Source organism: Anolis carolinensis, chromosome 1 (assembly GCF_035594765.1).
Source record: "Anolis carolinensis isolate JA03-04 chromosome 1, rAnoCar3.1.pri, whole genome shotgun sequence".
Taxonomy (NCBI): Eukaryota; Metazoa; Chordata; class Lepidosauria; order Squamata; family Dactyloidae; genus Anolis; species Anolis carolinensis.
Genome location: NC_085841.1, coordinates 44302242 through 44317679, shown reverse-complemented (window position 1 = coordinate 44317679; position 15438 = coordinate 44302242). Strand labels below are relative to the sequence as shown.

At 40.4% G+C, this 15438-nt stretch overlaps 2 protein-coding genes across 4 annotated transcripts in view; both read right to left on the bottom strand.

Annotated features, from left to right (window-relative positions):
- Window positions 1-15438, bottom strand: part of lrfn2 (leucine rich repeat and fibronectin type III domain containing 2) — a 401482-nt gene that overhangs the window by 276039 nt on the left and 110005 nt on the right. The gene's annotated exons all lie outside the window — the stretch shown is intronic.
- LOC100554276 (DNA-directed RNA polymerase III subunit RPC9) overlaps window positions 1-15438 on the bottom strand; it is a 31006-nt gene extending 15568 nt beyond the window's left edge. Inside the window, 1 exon segment of the mRNA XM_062973506.1 lies at window positions 1-15438. This exon segment is cut by the window's left edge and continues 13553 nt beyond it. The gene's annotated coding sequence lies outside the window, so the exon portion shown is untranslated.

Genomic DNA, 15438 nt, shown 5'->3' with positions numbered 1-15438 from the left:
GAGAGAGAAGCATGGCAGAGAATGAGGGGGACGGGGCTGGGAGAGAGAGACTGATTCCTATGAAGAATCAGTTATATGTTTCTAGCATGGCCTGGCTGGAGTGGTGTCGGCCTGGCCATCTCTTCCAGGCTTCTGCCGCCCACCCTTACTCTCTCTCTCACACACACACACCCTTCCTTGCTCGCTCACTCACTGACCGAGCGGAGTAGTGTTCCTTCTTCCATGGCTGCAGGAGCAGAGGCAGCCAGAGGAACACACCAGGCACAAAGCAAGGGGGCAGCCCTGAGGAGAAGCAGCAATGGGGCAAATAAATAAATAATTAATTAATTCAATGAGGAGGCGATAGGGCCTCTGCGAGGAGAAGATGGGGTGATGGTGACAAGGGACAGAACTACTTAGGGACAAGGTGACAAGGCAGAACTACTTAATGCCTTTTTTGCCTCGGTCTTCTCACAAAAAGAAAGCCATCTTCAACCTCAGCAACATGGAGTGCATGAAGGATTAGGGGAAATCCAACCCCAAATAGGGAAACAAGTTGTCCAGGAACACCTGGCCTCTGTAAATGAATTCAAGTCCCCAGGGCCAGATCAGCTACATCTAAGAGTATTGAAGGAGCTAGCTGAGGTTATTTCAGAACCACTGGCATTTATCTTCGAGAGTTCTTGGAGAACAGGAGAAGTCCCAGCAGATTGGAGGAGGGTGAATGTGGTCCCTATCTTCAAGAAGGGGAAAAAGATGGCAAACAAACGAGTAAAATGTGGGCTAGACAAAACTACGGTTAGGTGGATCTGTAATTGGTTAAGCGAACGAACCCAAAGGGTGCTCACCAATGTCTTCATCTTGGAAAGAAGTCACAAGTGGAGTGCCACAGGGTTCCATCCTGGGCCCAGTTCTGTTCAACATCTCTATTAATGACTTAGACGAAGGGTTAGAAGGCGTGATCATCAAGTTTGCAGACGACACAAAACTGGGAGGAATAGCCAATACTCCAGAAGACAGAAGCAGAATTCAAAACGATCTTGACAGACTAGAGAGATGGGCCAAAACTAACAAAATGAAATTCAACAGGGACAATTGCAAAATACTCCACTTCGGCAGAAAAAAATGGAATGCAAAGATACAGAATGTGGGACGCCTGGCTCAACAGCAGTACGTGTGAAAAAGATTTTGGAGTCCTCATGGACAACAAGTTAAACATGAGCCTACAATGTGATGCGGCTGCTAAAAAAGCCAATGGGATTCTGGCCTGCATAAATAGGGGTTTAGCATCTAGATCCAGGGAAGTCATGCTACCCCTCTATTCTGCCTTGGTCAGACCACACCTGGAATACTGTGTCCAATTCTGGGCACCGCAATTGAAGGGAGATGTTGACAAGCTGGAAAGCATCCAGAGGAGGACGACTAAAATGATCAAGGGTCTGGAGAACAAGCCCTATGAGGAGTGGCTTAAAGAACTGGGCATTTTTAGCCTGCAGAAGAGAAGGCTGAGAGGAGACATGAGGTCTCTTCCAACTCTACTATTCTATGATTCTATGAATTCCCTGCGAAAGAGTGAGTTTGCGATAAACAAACCACAAAGTAGCGAGGGAACACTGTATTCTAAAAGATGTATTATAATCATTAAATTTTATTCATTTATATTGCAGGGTGCACTTCTCTCTCTCCATTTTCCATCATTTCCCATATCCCTATAGGTTGCATACACCTTCTTTTTCTGCCAAACCAGAAGTCATCAGAATAATAGTAGAGAAATTGTACCCCACTGAGGCTTTTAGGAGTGCCCACTTTGTAGTGAAGAGGGTGCATCCAGGAAGACATAGCTCTATCATTTCTCATCCACCAGCAGTTGGGATTTAGCCCCAGAACTGATAGAAGGACAAGTGGCTATAGGGTCACAAGCGGTAGGAACCCGAACATCATTGCCGCAAAATGTAATTGCTAAAAAAAGTTAAAATATTATCCAAATTTAATCTATTCAGCCAGAAATGGAAAAGAACAGCACAGGATCATAAAGAGTGGATTGATGACAAATCAGATAAAGGAAAGAAATTTTGTAATTGATTTTAATTCCTATTGAAAGACGCTCCCATCAGCCCTGCTTTCAGTACTGTCAAGAATGTGATCCAAAGAATTATGGGATCACAGTAAGGTCTGTTCACACGAATATATATATATATATATATATATATATATATATATATATATATATGGCCGTAGCCAGAAAAAAAATTCGGGCGGGGTTTTGAAAATTTCGGGGGGGGGGGGTGTTTAACCCCTAGCACACACCCCTCCCCGCTACAAACCTGTCAATATCTGCTTGAGATAGTGCCTGGAGGGACTCTTAATGTTTTGTGTCTCATAGACTTAGCATGGGGATTTGGTTAACCAGTTAAAATTCATGAGTAAACCAGGTTTTTTTTATAAAAAAAATTCGGGGGGGGGGGTTGAACCCCTAAAACCACCCCCTCGCTACAGGCCTGTGTATATATATATATATATATATATATATATATATATATATATAGAGAGAGAGAGAGAGAGAGAGAGAGAGAGAGAGAGAGAGAGCATTCTGGCTCCATTTTAACTGGCATGGCTGCATCCTCTGAAATTCTGGGCTCGGTAGTTTGGCAAAATGCTTGAGCTCTCTAGCTGAGAACTTAAACACCCATCCCAAAACTACAAATCCCAGGATTCACTAGGATATAACCATGGCAGTTAGAGTGATATCAAACTGCTCTATCTATGCATCATGAAAGGGCCCCTCTGTTTGAACAGGTACTAGGCAAGAACAGGGGCATTCAAGCCTAGTTGATAGATTAATAAAATTTATTTTTACTTGATTTTTATTTGATTTTTAAGACAGCTGACAACCTTTCTAAATATAATGTTTAGGTGTTGTTGCACTCCCACCTGTACAGATTCCAAATATTGCCATGGGTATGTTTATTTCCTGATATATTATAATCTTTATCTCGTGACCATGTTGCTCTTGGCATTATTTGAAGTATATCTACATCATTGTCCATACAACATTTTGCAGACATAGGCTTTATTTATTCCATTTATTTAATTCCTATGAATTAAAAAAAAACCTAATCATTTCTTTGATTTTCTTCTCTTTGTGAAAACTGCCTATTCCCAAAAGAAAGAGTTGGCCTTAGGCATCACTATCTGGCAGCTGCCTGAAAGTTACTCTCCTTATGCCTTTCAGTCCCAGCAGGGAATGCAGAGGGAACCCAGGTGTGTGATTCTGCTTTTAGTATGTGCTGTTGGCATGTCTGCATTGGCAGCTACCTAAATGGCATGATTTCTTTTGCTTTCCTCTTCTGATTGTAAGGTAATGCCCTCAGTAACAATGCAGAGGGAACCCAGATGCGATCTAGTTTTTTTTTTCCTGGAAATACTTCTTTGTCAGTCTACATATCAGTGGAATTGTTATTCTCTGGCTACATTGGATTTTTTGCCTTTGAATATTTAGCTAAAGCTTTGCCACTAAGAAGTAGCATAATGAAGGGAAGTATTGGAATTATACAAAAAGAAAAGCTCTTTTTAGGCATTAGCACAAGGATGAGAGAACGATTTGATCAAATACAAGCAAGAAGAAGAAGTGGGAGGAGGAGGAGGGTGTAATTGTCAGGGAAATCCCAAAGAAAAGTTCTTCATCGCTCTGGCCTTGCTCTGAACAATACAGAAAAGCATGCAAAAATTAGATTCTGAGCAGGAATCTTTTCTGGACAAGCATGTTTTCTGCCTAGAAAGCATGATTCTCTAGGGAGAAAATAACTTTCCTGTGCTGAAAATGTTATAGTCTACTGTAATCCTCTCTTTTTATATATATATCTCAGAATAATAGTGAATGGCCTTGCACAGTTTGAGCACTGGGCTATGACTGGAGACCAGGCATGATTCCCCGCACAGCTATGGAAAATCACTGGAGGACTCTTGGGTATGTCACATATTCTCAGCCCCAGAAAATTCCATGGTTGGATTGATGTATGTTGGAAACAACTTGAAGTCTCACAACAACTACAACAAAGACCTGAACTGTGAATACATTTTTAAAAGATTGTACAGTTTCAGACATTTTCACAGGAAAAATTGAATGCATTATTACTTCATTCCTCCAAGAATGACATTACTGAAAATTTACATCTCTAAACAACAGACACAAAAAGAGACTAAGAAGAGATATGGTTCAAGTTGCCTAGGACCATCACTACCCTACCATCACACCCATCCTTTACTGGTTACATATTGGAGATGTGGCAGAGACATCTGCTGTATAGATGGAAACTCTCCCTATGATTGAGAATCTGTTGTGATGTAGTTTCCCCATAAGAAAGACTGATCAGTTGAAAGGGTGGAGGATACTCAAACAGTCTGACCTAACTTTAATTTTTCGGAGAAACTGGAATAGTTGTGAAAAGGCCTCAGTGCACAAGCTTTGGTGTTTTCTGATGATCCTCGTTGACATCCTGTCATGTTAATTTAACTTATGTTGCCATTGACCAAAACCTCTGCCCACATCTTGTTCTGCAACTGCCATGACAGTGATTGGAAAACTCAAGACAATTTGGCATATAAATTCAGCATACCGAATTTTCTAAATGGCACTGGTTTACATTATTGAGTATATGTTGAGGGTTTATTTTTTTAGGCAAGTTTAGTGATCTTACATCCAAAATAAGAATAACTATTACACTTTAGTAATGGAAAGGAGTTAAAGAGAACAAATGCTTGCATCACAGAGACTGTTTTCCTTAGGCTCCCTCATCTTTTCCCAAGGACAAAAGTTCTATTTATGTTAAAATACTTACATATATCAAGTGCATAAAACAAGTGCACACACTTGTACAATAAAACAATTTCTCAAAGCTTTTAAGAGTTCCCCAAGCACTGAGTGTTATTTGTTGCTAGGGGACTAGAAGCGGTGGATTGGATTCCCTAGTGATTTTCCTGGTATATTATGCTCTGTGTTCTTTAATGCATGAAAATTCTTATGAAACCATTTATCTGTTGGCTCTCTCCTCAGGGCTGAATCCTTTAATTGATTCTCTCTGTACCTCCATCCCCTGCAGTTCCCAAGTTAATATCTACCACTAGTATTTAACACTGCACTGCATCATATATAACCCGAATTTTGCCCTCAGACTCTGCAGTCTATAGTCTATAGGCCAGAGTGTTCTCATTCTGGTCTCATCTACACTGACCATTTAATGTGGTTCCAAGTCTATTTGAAATTGTGGCACCACAAAGTTCATGATGCCAATATGTGCTGCAGATTAAGGGGCAGAGAGTAGTGTTGTGCTTTTGTATGGAATTGCTGTTCGTTTTGTGTAGTTTCATTTGCACCATCTCATTTTTGTATTTGGTTTCTGCTAACAAAAATAGGCCACCTATATGACACAAATGTTCATTGTGGAAAATTTGGGAAGTGCCCTTGGGAAGTGCCCATGAGCGTTGCTAGGCATTAGCGCTCATGGGCACTTCCCTGAGCTGAGTGCTCATCGTAGGGACAAGCCCTATCCCTCGGCAAGCACTCCCCTTTTGGGAAGCGCTCGTGAGCGTTGCTAGGCAGCAGCACTCACGGGCACTTCCCTAAACCGGATTGCCGGGAGGGATAATAGGGCCTCCCTATTATCCATCAGTTCTGGTTATTCGACATTCAGCCTGCCTATTTATGTTGAATAAACCAAACTCACTCTCTCCCTCTCTTTCTCTCTCTCTCTCTATCTATCTATCTATCTATCTATCTATATATATATATATATATATATATATATATATATATATAATTATTAAGACCCATTGGCACACATCAGATGTAATGGGGAAGCACGCCTCTCTCAGACTCAGCTTAGAGTCCCGGAATAATTATCATTATTTATATTTATATTATTATTAACACCCATTGGTACACATCAGCTGCAATGGGAAAGCAGCCCTCTGTCAGTACTTGCTTATTGTTACGAGGTTGAAATGAAAGGAAATCTAAAGCACAATGACTGTGTGGCTTTTATGTTCATCTCACCTCTCGTTTCCTACGAAAATGTTGTCATTCGTTTTGTGTAGCTGAACGGCCGAAATGAAATGATAGCACAAAGGAAATGAAGGAAAATTTTCATGTACATCTCTAGTAGAGAGCACACTGAAGTCAACTGCAGGAAAGTCCAAGTTTAACTATTTAATGGATTGAGGTAGATCCCAATATAACCCCAAACCCATGGCTGGGAAGCAGGGGCAACTAAGCAAGAAGGCAAACAGACAACTAACAAAATCTTTGGCAAAAGGAACAGCCAAGCCTCAGAACTGCTCTCACATCAATGTACTCACAGCATTGGTTGAGATAGATAAAGTTTATTGCAAGCATCAGTATTAGGCTTGTACAATGCTTACTATGACTAACAAAAAAATTGCACACCCCTACTAACTACATTCTGTACTGGTCACATATAGGAGAGATAAGAATTACCACATATGCATTAGATATTGCTAATTGAACCCCTGGGAGGAGTAAATGTTTCCCTCCACTCCTAACTGTAACTTTCCCTTTTTGTTTTCCTATGCCTCTGTAGCAGTGGTTCTCAACGTGGGGTACCGAGATATTTTTGGCCTAGAACTCCCAGAAATCCCAGGCAGTTTACCAGATGTTAGGATTTCTGCAAGTTGAATGTCAAAAACATCTGGGGACCCCAAGTTGAGAACCAGTGCTCTGTTGTGCTGCTGTGCATCTCTTCCAGAAAATAGGAATTGTGGGGGGGGGGGGGGTTAAGAGTGATTTGAAGAAAGATTTTAATCACCTTCCTGTATCAAACCAGTTCCAGGCCTTTCAGTCTATTCACCCACACACCAAACCTGCTTCCTCCCAAACCATTTCCAAGATGCATTATAGTGTTACTATAGATGTGCCTTCTGTTATGTGTCTAATCAGGTGTCTTGATGAATGTTTCTAGTATAGGAGTAATTTGTCCTCAGGCTTCAGTGGCCCCATGTCAATGTCCATGTGATCAGCAAATCATTTGAAAAGGGAGTTATGCCTATAAAGTCCTATCTGGTATGAAAAACCAGCAATAAAAGGTCTTGCTTTGGTGGAGATCATACATCTAGTATGTGAATCATACAGACCCCCAGATGTTAGTGGGTGGTTGTCCTATACAGCACAGCTTACATAGTCAAGCTTCAAACTAAATGAAAAGTGATTCCACCTAAACATTAGGAAGAACTTCTTGAAGATGAGATCTGTTCAACAGTGCAATATGCCACCTTGGAGTTTGATAGAGCTTCCTTCTTTGGAGATTTTTAAGTACAGAGTGACTGGCCATCTGTTGAGAATGTTTTGATTATGTGCTCCTGCATGGCAGGGGGTTTGTCTGGATGGCCCTTGTGGTCTTGTTAGGGAGGATTCAAATAATCAGCCCTATAGTGTCCCAAATGGGACACAAAGCTAAGATGACTTGTGAAACTAAGTAAGAAGGCAAACAGACAACAAACAAAACCTTTGGACAAAGGAGCAACCAGAACTCAGAATTGCTCTCAGATCAATGTACTCACAGCACTGGTTGAAATGGATAAAAATTATTCCAAACCTCAGTATTATGCAGACAATGACAAAGTGCATTAGAGCATTATCTAATGCATTTGTGGTAATCCTTATCTATGCTGTATGTGACCAGCATAGAATGTAGTTAGTAGGGGTGTGAAATTGTTTCATTAGTCATAGTAAGTTGTATCAAATTTGTTAAATTCGTACTTATGATGTGACAATTTAATGTGTGGGCATGGCCCACACCAAAAATTTAAAAAAACAAAACTTACCCAATACTTTTTGTTTGAATTTTGTAAATCTTGGTAGCTTCACAAACTCAGTTTGTAAGGAAGCTAAGCAAAACTAAAAAAACCTGCCTTTCCTCTTTAAATTAATAGCCTCCCACCATTACGAGAGGGAAGCAGCAGGGAGAAAGCAGAGTTCACTGGGAAAGAGACTGAGAAAGCACAGAATTCTGGGAAATGTAGTTTGGGAAGGCAAGGAGTCTTATACCAGAGAATTCAAAAGACCCTGCCTTAAATTACATTTCCCAGAATTCTGCTCAGCATCAGAAAGCAGAAAGATTTGTTCCTCTGTAGCAGCAGCCAGCCAGAGGCCTAATAAATTGCTGAATCTAGCAGAAAGGAGGGCTGAAGGATATTTCTAGTAAGTAAATTTCTGTGCTGGGCTTAATGAAAGTTCTATTGGTTAATATGAAAGACATTCAATGAGACAGCTGTTGTGGCTTTTTAAAAAGCTTTTTATCAAAACTTTTTTTTTTAAAAAAAACAACAACCACCCTAAAATCAGTGGATGTATGAATATTTCTGAAAGTTGGGGTAATTATCTCCTGTTATGTGGTGTCATTGTACAGAAATTCAAGAAGATAGCTCTAGTGTTTTGTTTTTTTTTTAAAAAAAATGTTGTTCATAAAGACTTTGAAAATTCCCCAAAACTCCATGGATAAGTGAAACGTTCTGAATCTTGATAGGCTAACAGTGGTAAATGTGTTCTACCGTTGTAGCAAGTTTCATCCCAATAGCTGTAAAATGGAGGGAGAAAGGAGTCCCTAAAATTTCCTCACTTGCACAATTACTATAACGAAAAATTAATGAAATTTTGTTACTCTCGTTACAGTAACAACATTTTCACTAACAACACTTTAGAAATTTTCAATTCAAAATTAACCACATATAAATATTAAAGTAGAATCAAACAAACCAGTCAAAATTTCTTAAAACATTTAAGAACTGTTAAAATATTCAAGTCTGTTACATAATCCCCTGCTCACTCTTATGAACCTTATTTTTAAATTATTTTCTGAATAAAAAACATTTAACCTGCAACCAGTGGAATAGCAAGGAGGGGGCCATTTTGACAAGGGACAACCATCAAGAAGGCCCTTTCTCACGTTGCCAGCAACTGAGCTTGTGATGGTTGTGGGACTTGGGACCTCACCACACTTACCAATGTAAGCATCTTAGGATGCTTGCCAGCCAGTTGAAGAACAAATGGCCATTACATGATGTCCCTCAAGTTCTGGAAGAGGCCCCTCCCCCCAATCGGAATGGAAGCATCTTAGGAGTCTCCCGTGTTGTACTGTCTCACATGGAGCCAGCACAATTTTGCCCCAATTGGGCAACACTTCCCTCGTGTGATGGGAGAAGCATCACTATACTGGAGTGGTGTGTGGGGCACCAGTTGCCCCGGGTACCTGCCGTTTCACCACCAGAACTGGAGGGGTGGCTATGAGATAAGGACCTAAGAGAAGAGACTTTTCTGAAGATCTCAAAGTTCAGACAGATTTGTACAGGGAGATATGATCTGACAACGATGTCCTCAGCATCTAGCATTGCATTTAGCCATGTCCTCTGATTGTAAGCCATGGGCGTTTAATATTGCAATTACCTTATTTATAGCAAAACATAAATGACAGAGCTCAGCAAACAATATAGCCATGGGGAGATGTCAGCTGTAGTCAAAATGGAGTTTTTCAGGCTCTTCTAACTCTATATTTCTATGATTCTATAATAAGTAGGTTCCCATTGCACTCCAGTGTCACCTTCAGTTTCCAAATCATTTTTAAGCCAACATTTAGGTCATAAAAAGAGAAGAAACTTAAAAATGTCACTGCCCTTATGCAGCTATACTAGGAACTGTTCTGGTTACTCCACCTGAAAAAAAGATATTGTAGAGCTGCAATGTGGCAGAAAGGGCAAGTAAAATGCTGAAGGGATGGAAGCAATACTCCTGTGAGTAAAGGTTACAAGTTTTGGGACTACTTAGCTTCAAAAAAATGACACAATGAAAACTTGATAGAAGTGTATTAATGTGGAGAAAAAAATAGCTCCTTCTTTGATAACAAACCAACGGATGTTATTCACAGATATATCTGGGAAATTCAGGACAAATAAAATGTACCACTTCAGTACATAATTAAACTACAAAATTCACTTCCACAAATAATGATGACTGTCAACTTGGATGACTTTAAGTAGGGATTCAATAAATTCAGAGCTGATGGGGCTTTCAGTGGCTATTAGACATGACATGATACATTTATATGTCCTCCAGTACCAGAGGGTGTATGCTTCTGTATGTTGGCTGCTGGGAGAAATAAGCGGCACCGTTGCACTCACATACTGCTTGTTGGCTTCCTGTAGGCAACTGGTTGGCCACTTCGCAAAGAGACTACTAGAATAGAAAGCCCTTTGGTCCAATCCAATGTTCGCAAATGACCCATAGTTTATTTTCAGTGAAATTCCTAGTTATATTTACATAGTGTCATATCCATGCCATTCACCACAAAAAGAGATATAATTTCACTTCACATGAACATTAAGCAAAATAATTTAGCAAGACATATATTTAAAGTCCCAAAGAGCTCAGAAATAGTGCTGATCTCTGTATATCCATGCTCAAGAATTAAGGTTTGCCATAAGGGTTCCAATAAGTAGGATGAAAACAATATGGACAGACATGAGAGGGACCTTTCTTAGCTGTGGCACCCCAATTGTGGAAGCCTTTTCCTTTAAATTCTAATTGGTACCAACATTGGTTTCTTTCCAGTGCTAAGACAAAACATGGCTTTTGATTAAAGCCAATATACTGTATATACTTGAGTATAAGCTGACCCGAATATAAGCTGAGGCACCTAATTTTACCACAAAAAACTGGGAAAATGTATTGACTTGAGTATAAGCCAAGGGTGGGACATGCAGCAGCTACCGGTATATTTCAAATATATAAAAATAAATACCAATAAAATTACATGAATTGAGGCATCAGTAGGCTAAATGTTTTTGAATATTTACCATATTTCAAAGAAAAACAGTAAACTAGCTCTGTAAGTGGAAAAGGAGGGTTAACAAAAACAATATGATATCAACAATAACTTTATAATATAATAATAATAATAATAATAATAATAATAATAATAATTTATTTGTATCCTTCCCTATCTCCCCATGTGTTGTGACTCAGCAACAGCATAGCCTGTAGAGCCAGAGTGAGGATGAAGAAGGGGATTCTGGGTTTCAGATGCAAGAGCCAGATGATGGGATGCAGGATGAATTTCAGGATGATGGCATGGGGATGGGAATTATACAGGCTGATTCAGAGGCTCAAGAAATGCAGCTTGAGGATGAACTTTTGAATCAGCCATAGTCATTGAGTCATAGATAACAGCCAGGATGACATTCCCATGGGAAATGAGCCGGAGATGTCTCAGGCCCCAGTTCAGGTGTGAGATAATGAGGTGGCCGGCCTTGAAGGAGCACCATCACTATCTAGAGCAGATCGCTTGCAATGGAAAGGAATGTCTCAGCCTCGTCGTAGTTTGAGATTGGCTGGAAAGCGAGAGGCATCTGAAGGGAAAAGATATGCATTTTTGGGTTGCTTTTAAAACTATATGTTTTGAGACAGATCTTTGTCAAAGCAAATTCTCGCTTCATCTGAGTGGATGTCCATGCTTCCCGGCCTTAGAGATTCTCCTGTTCTTGGATCTTTGGGCCTTTGTTCTTTTGGATTTACTGACTCTTGCTTTTGCCTATGGATTATTGGATTTACTGACTCTTGTTTTGCTTATGAACTATTGGATTTTACTGACTCTTTTACAACAATTTTGGGAACTTTATATCTGCCTGCTTTGATTTATATATTTGCTTTTGCTCAATACATTACAAAAGACTACCTTCTGTGTGTGACTTGGTGTCAATAGCAAGGTGAACTATTCTGAGGTGCGACACCATGGGAATTCAGGGCAGCTTCCAACATAGTCACGGGCAAACATACAATGCCTATATAAACAAAAACCAAGGGTTGGAAGAGACCCCTTGGGCCATCCTTCCTTCATTTCTAAGGAAGGCGTGCACCGGGTGAAGGAGGAGGTGGGAAAGGCATGCGTGGGGTGAGAGAGAAGGAGGGAAAGGCACGTGCCTTTCCCTCACCCCGTGTGCACCTGCCTTGGCAACAGCAGGAACGGTGTGTGTGAGGTGTGGGAGGAGGGAAAGGTACGCACCTTTCCTTCCTTCTCTCTCGCATCGCACGTCCCTTCCTCAGACACAGAGGACACAAAGAGAGAGACTCACAAGCACATTGATGCATTCACACACACAGAGGCATACAAGGGGACACCCCCGAATAAAGAAAACGCACAGAGAGAAAAAGACACGTGAATGTGTAGGTGAACCACAAACAGAAAGAGATGAGAGACAGAGTGACAGGGACTGAGATACACATACAGAGGCACAGAGGCGGCGGGGGTTTGTTCGTGGCCTTGCTCTCTTCATCCCTCACCCTGCATGCACCTTCCACAGCGGCAGTGGGGGTTGTCTGCAGCCTCGCTCCCCTTGAGGCTTAGAGGATGGAAAGGCACCCAGGGGGCAAAGGAGGAGAAGAGGTGAGGGTCCTCGCTGGAAGGTGTGGGGAAAGAGCTTTTTTTTTTCAGCTCCACACCTTCTCATCAAGACCTTCATCCAAGTATAAGATGAGGGGAGTCTTTTCAGCTTGAAAAAGGGCTGAAAAACTTGGCTTATAGTTGAGTATATATGGTATATATATTCACATATAAGTTTAACTTATTTATACGTTAAGGATAGCTTTTGGGGCCAAAATTATGGATTTTGCTTCGCCTCATGGATGAGGGTAATTTCATGAAGATCTGCCTCAGAGGTCAGCCACCCTAGGATGCTGCAGATTTCCTAACCAGGCATTCTAAAAGAAAAGAAGCAGCACCATGGTAGAGAAAGTAGAGGAGACTGATGCTTTTCTGATGTTCTCCCAGAATGGACTAAACATAAGCAAGGTCTGCACAATATATGATGGAACCTGTTTCTGTGACCCCACCTCCACCTGCCACCATTTGCATGCCCCTCCCACTGCTGCCGTCTGCCTTTTGGTGGTTTTTTTCTTCTTCCTAGCCATCTTATTTAATTAATTAATTAATAATTTAATGTATATACCGCTCTTCTCTCACAGGGGAGAAGATCTTGGGGGTCTGGAGGGGTTGCCCTTCCTATCCATCTTGGGGGCTTTCTCATCCTATCATTGGAGATGGGGAGGGGGCTTGTAGAAGGCTAATAGGAGGAAAGGGAAATGGAGGGAGGGAGGGAGGAAGGAAGGGAAAAGAGGGGATGGGAGGGGGAGGGTAGAAAGAAAAAGAAAGAAAGAAAGAAAGAAAGGGAGGGAGAGAGGAAAAAAAGAGGGAAGGGATTCCAAATTCAGAAAATGTGGTGTAGTGGTTTGAACCTGAGACTATGGCTCTGAACTCACTGGGTGACTTTAGGCAAATCACACTCTGTCAGCTTCAGAAGAAGTCAAAGGAAAATCCCATTTGAATAAATCTTGACAAGAAAACTCTGTGATACCATAGGGTTTTCCTAAGTCTAAAACGATTTGAAGGCACAAAACAACAGCAATCCTAATGAATCATAGATTATATCTTACTTGGAAAGAGAGGTACTAAATACCTATTTGCAGCTCCAAGAGGATTTGCCTATCTAATTTCGACCCCTTACTACGGGCAGGTTGTGCAGATCTGGGCTAAGTTGTTGCCTTTCACCGCTCTATTCAGAGAAAGGAGCCCCCAGTGGTGCAATGAGTTAAACCCTTGTGCCGGCAGGGCTGCTAACCAGAAAGTTGGGTTGCTGACTTGAAGGTGGCTGGTTCAAATCTGGGGAGAGCACAGATGAGCTCCCTCTGTCAGCTCCAGCTTCCCATGCAGGGACATGAGAAAAGCCTCCCCTGGGCAACATCCTTGCAGACAGCCAATTCTCTCTCACCAGAAGTGATTTGCAGTTTCTCAAGTTGTTTCTGACATGAAAAAAAAAACTCAGATAAAGGGATTATTCCTTTTGCATTGACCCATGGAAGTTGACCCATGTTTTTGGGACTGATAAGATTTTTGAAGAATTATACCATGATTTTAGAATGACAGTATCTTTTCATGTGGTTTTAATTGTTGCTTTGTTTAACATTGGTTTTATCTTGCTTAACTTCTTTATGGTTTGAACCTGGATTTTTTTTTCAGTTGTTATATGCCACCCTTAGATCTCAAGATAAAGAGTGTGAAAAAATTCTGTAAATTAAAGAATCACTTTTTGCCTTTGCAAAGATTCTTTCATCGAAATAAGAGAGATGCTTCTTCTCCTAAGCTAAAGCCTGGAAATGGTAATGTTACTACTAATTTGTTAATGATAATTGGCTAAAAGAAAATTTATTTTGTTGATGTTAAAAAAAATAATAATAGCATAATAACAATAATGACTAAAAACGGAACAATTGAATTCTAAAAAGAAAGAAGGATAGAAAGAAGAAAGACCATGTTCCCACAAAAACAGTTTCTAAAAATAAACAATTAATACCACATGAACTAATCATCATTACTGGAAAGAAATTATATCATTGTCATTTTATAATTAAAGTAACAAGTTTGAAATTAGTTGTGGATTTGTTAAGAATGAATTAGAGGGAATGAATTAAATTGTGATAAATTATTTCCAAGCTTTGCCCAGAGCAAATATTAGCTGTACAAGAATGTACTTCCTCATGACCCACAGCAGGAAAGAAAATTATCAGATTGCCTATCCATGCTTACTCTGATCCCATTAATTATGAGGTCCTTTCCCAAGCACTGCTGCTTGCATCTTTAAAAACACTGCATGCTAGAAGTAAAGATGCTTTCAACGTTGCAGGTGGTGTAGCCTTGGGAACCCCAAGTGTCAAGAGGATATTCAATTTGATCAGAACATGGAATATTACTTTGAAAAGTAAATAGTTATATTATTCAGATCCATGGAATATAGAATTATTTTTAAAGAGGGGTAAGGGCAGAAATTAAGACTGTTCTTAATTGTTGTCTATTTGCAGGTACTTGTGGGTGGAAGTCAAAATTACTCTTCTATTATCATTGAAATATCCTTAAATATGAAGACTGTTGCAAGCATATTGCTACTTAGATGTGCCCTACATATGTTCAATGTAGTTTACTTCTAAGTATACATGCAATGATACTTCAATATTCCTGAGATAGCTCAACAAGAACTATCCTAAAAGTGCTTGATGGTTGAGTACTCTTCTGTTTGATCATTCATATAGAAGTTCAATTACCTGGGTCTGTTTTGTCAGAACATTTTGTCAGTGGGGTAATGGGTTAAGCCTTTGTGCCAGCAGGATTGCTGATCTGAAGGTTGGATTGCTGACCTAAAGGTTGCCGGTTTAAATCCGGCAAGAAGAGTACAGATGCGCTTCCTCTGTCAGCGCCAGCTCCATGTGGGGACTTGAGAGATGCCTCCCACAAAATGGTAAAACATCAAACATCCGGGTGTCCCTTGGGCAACGTCCTTGCAGATGGCCAATTCTCTCACACCAGAAATGACTTGCAGTTTCTCAAGTTGCTTCTGACATGGAAAAAA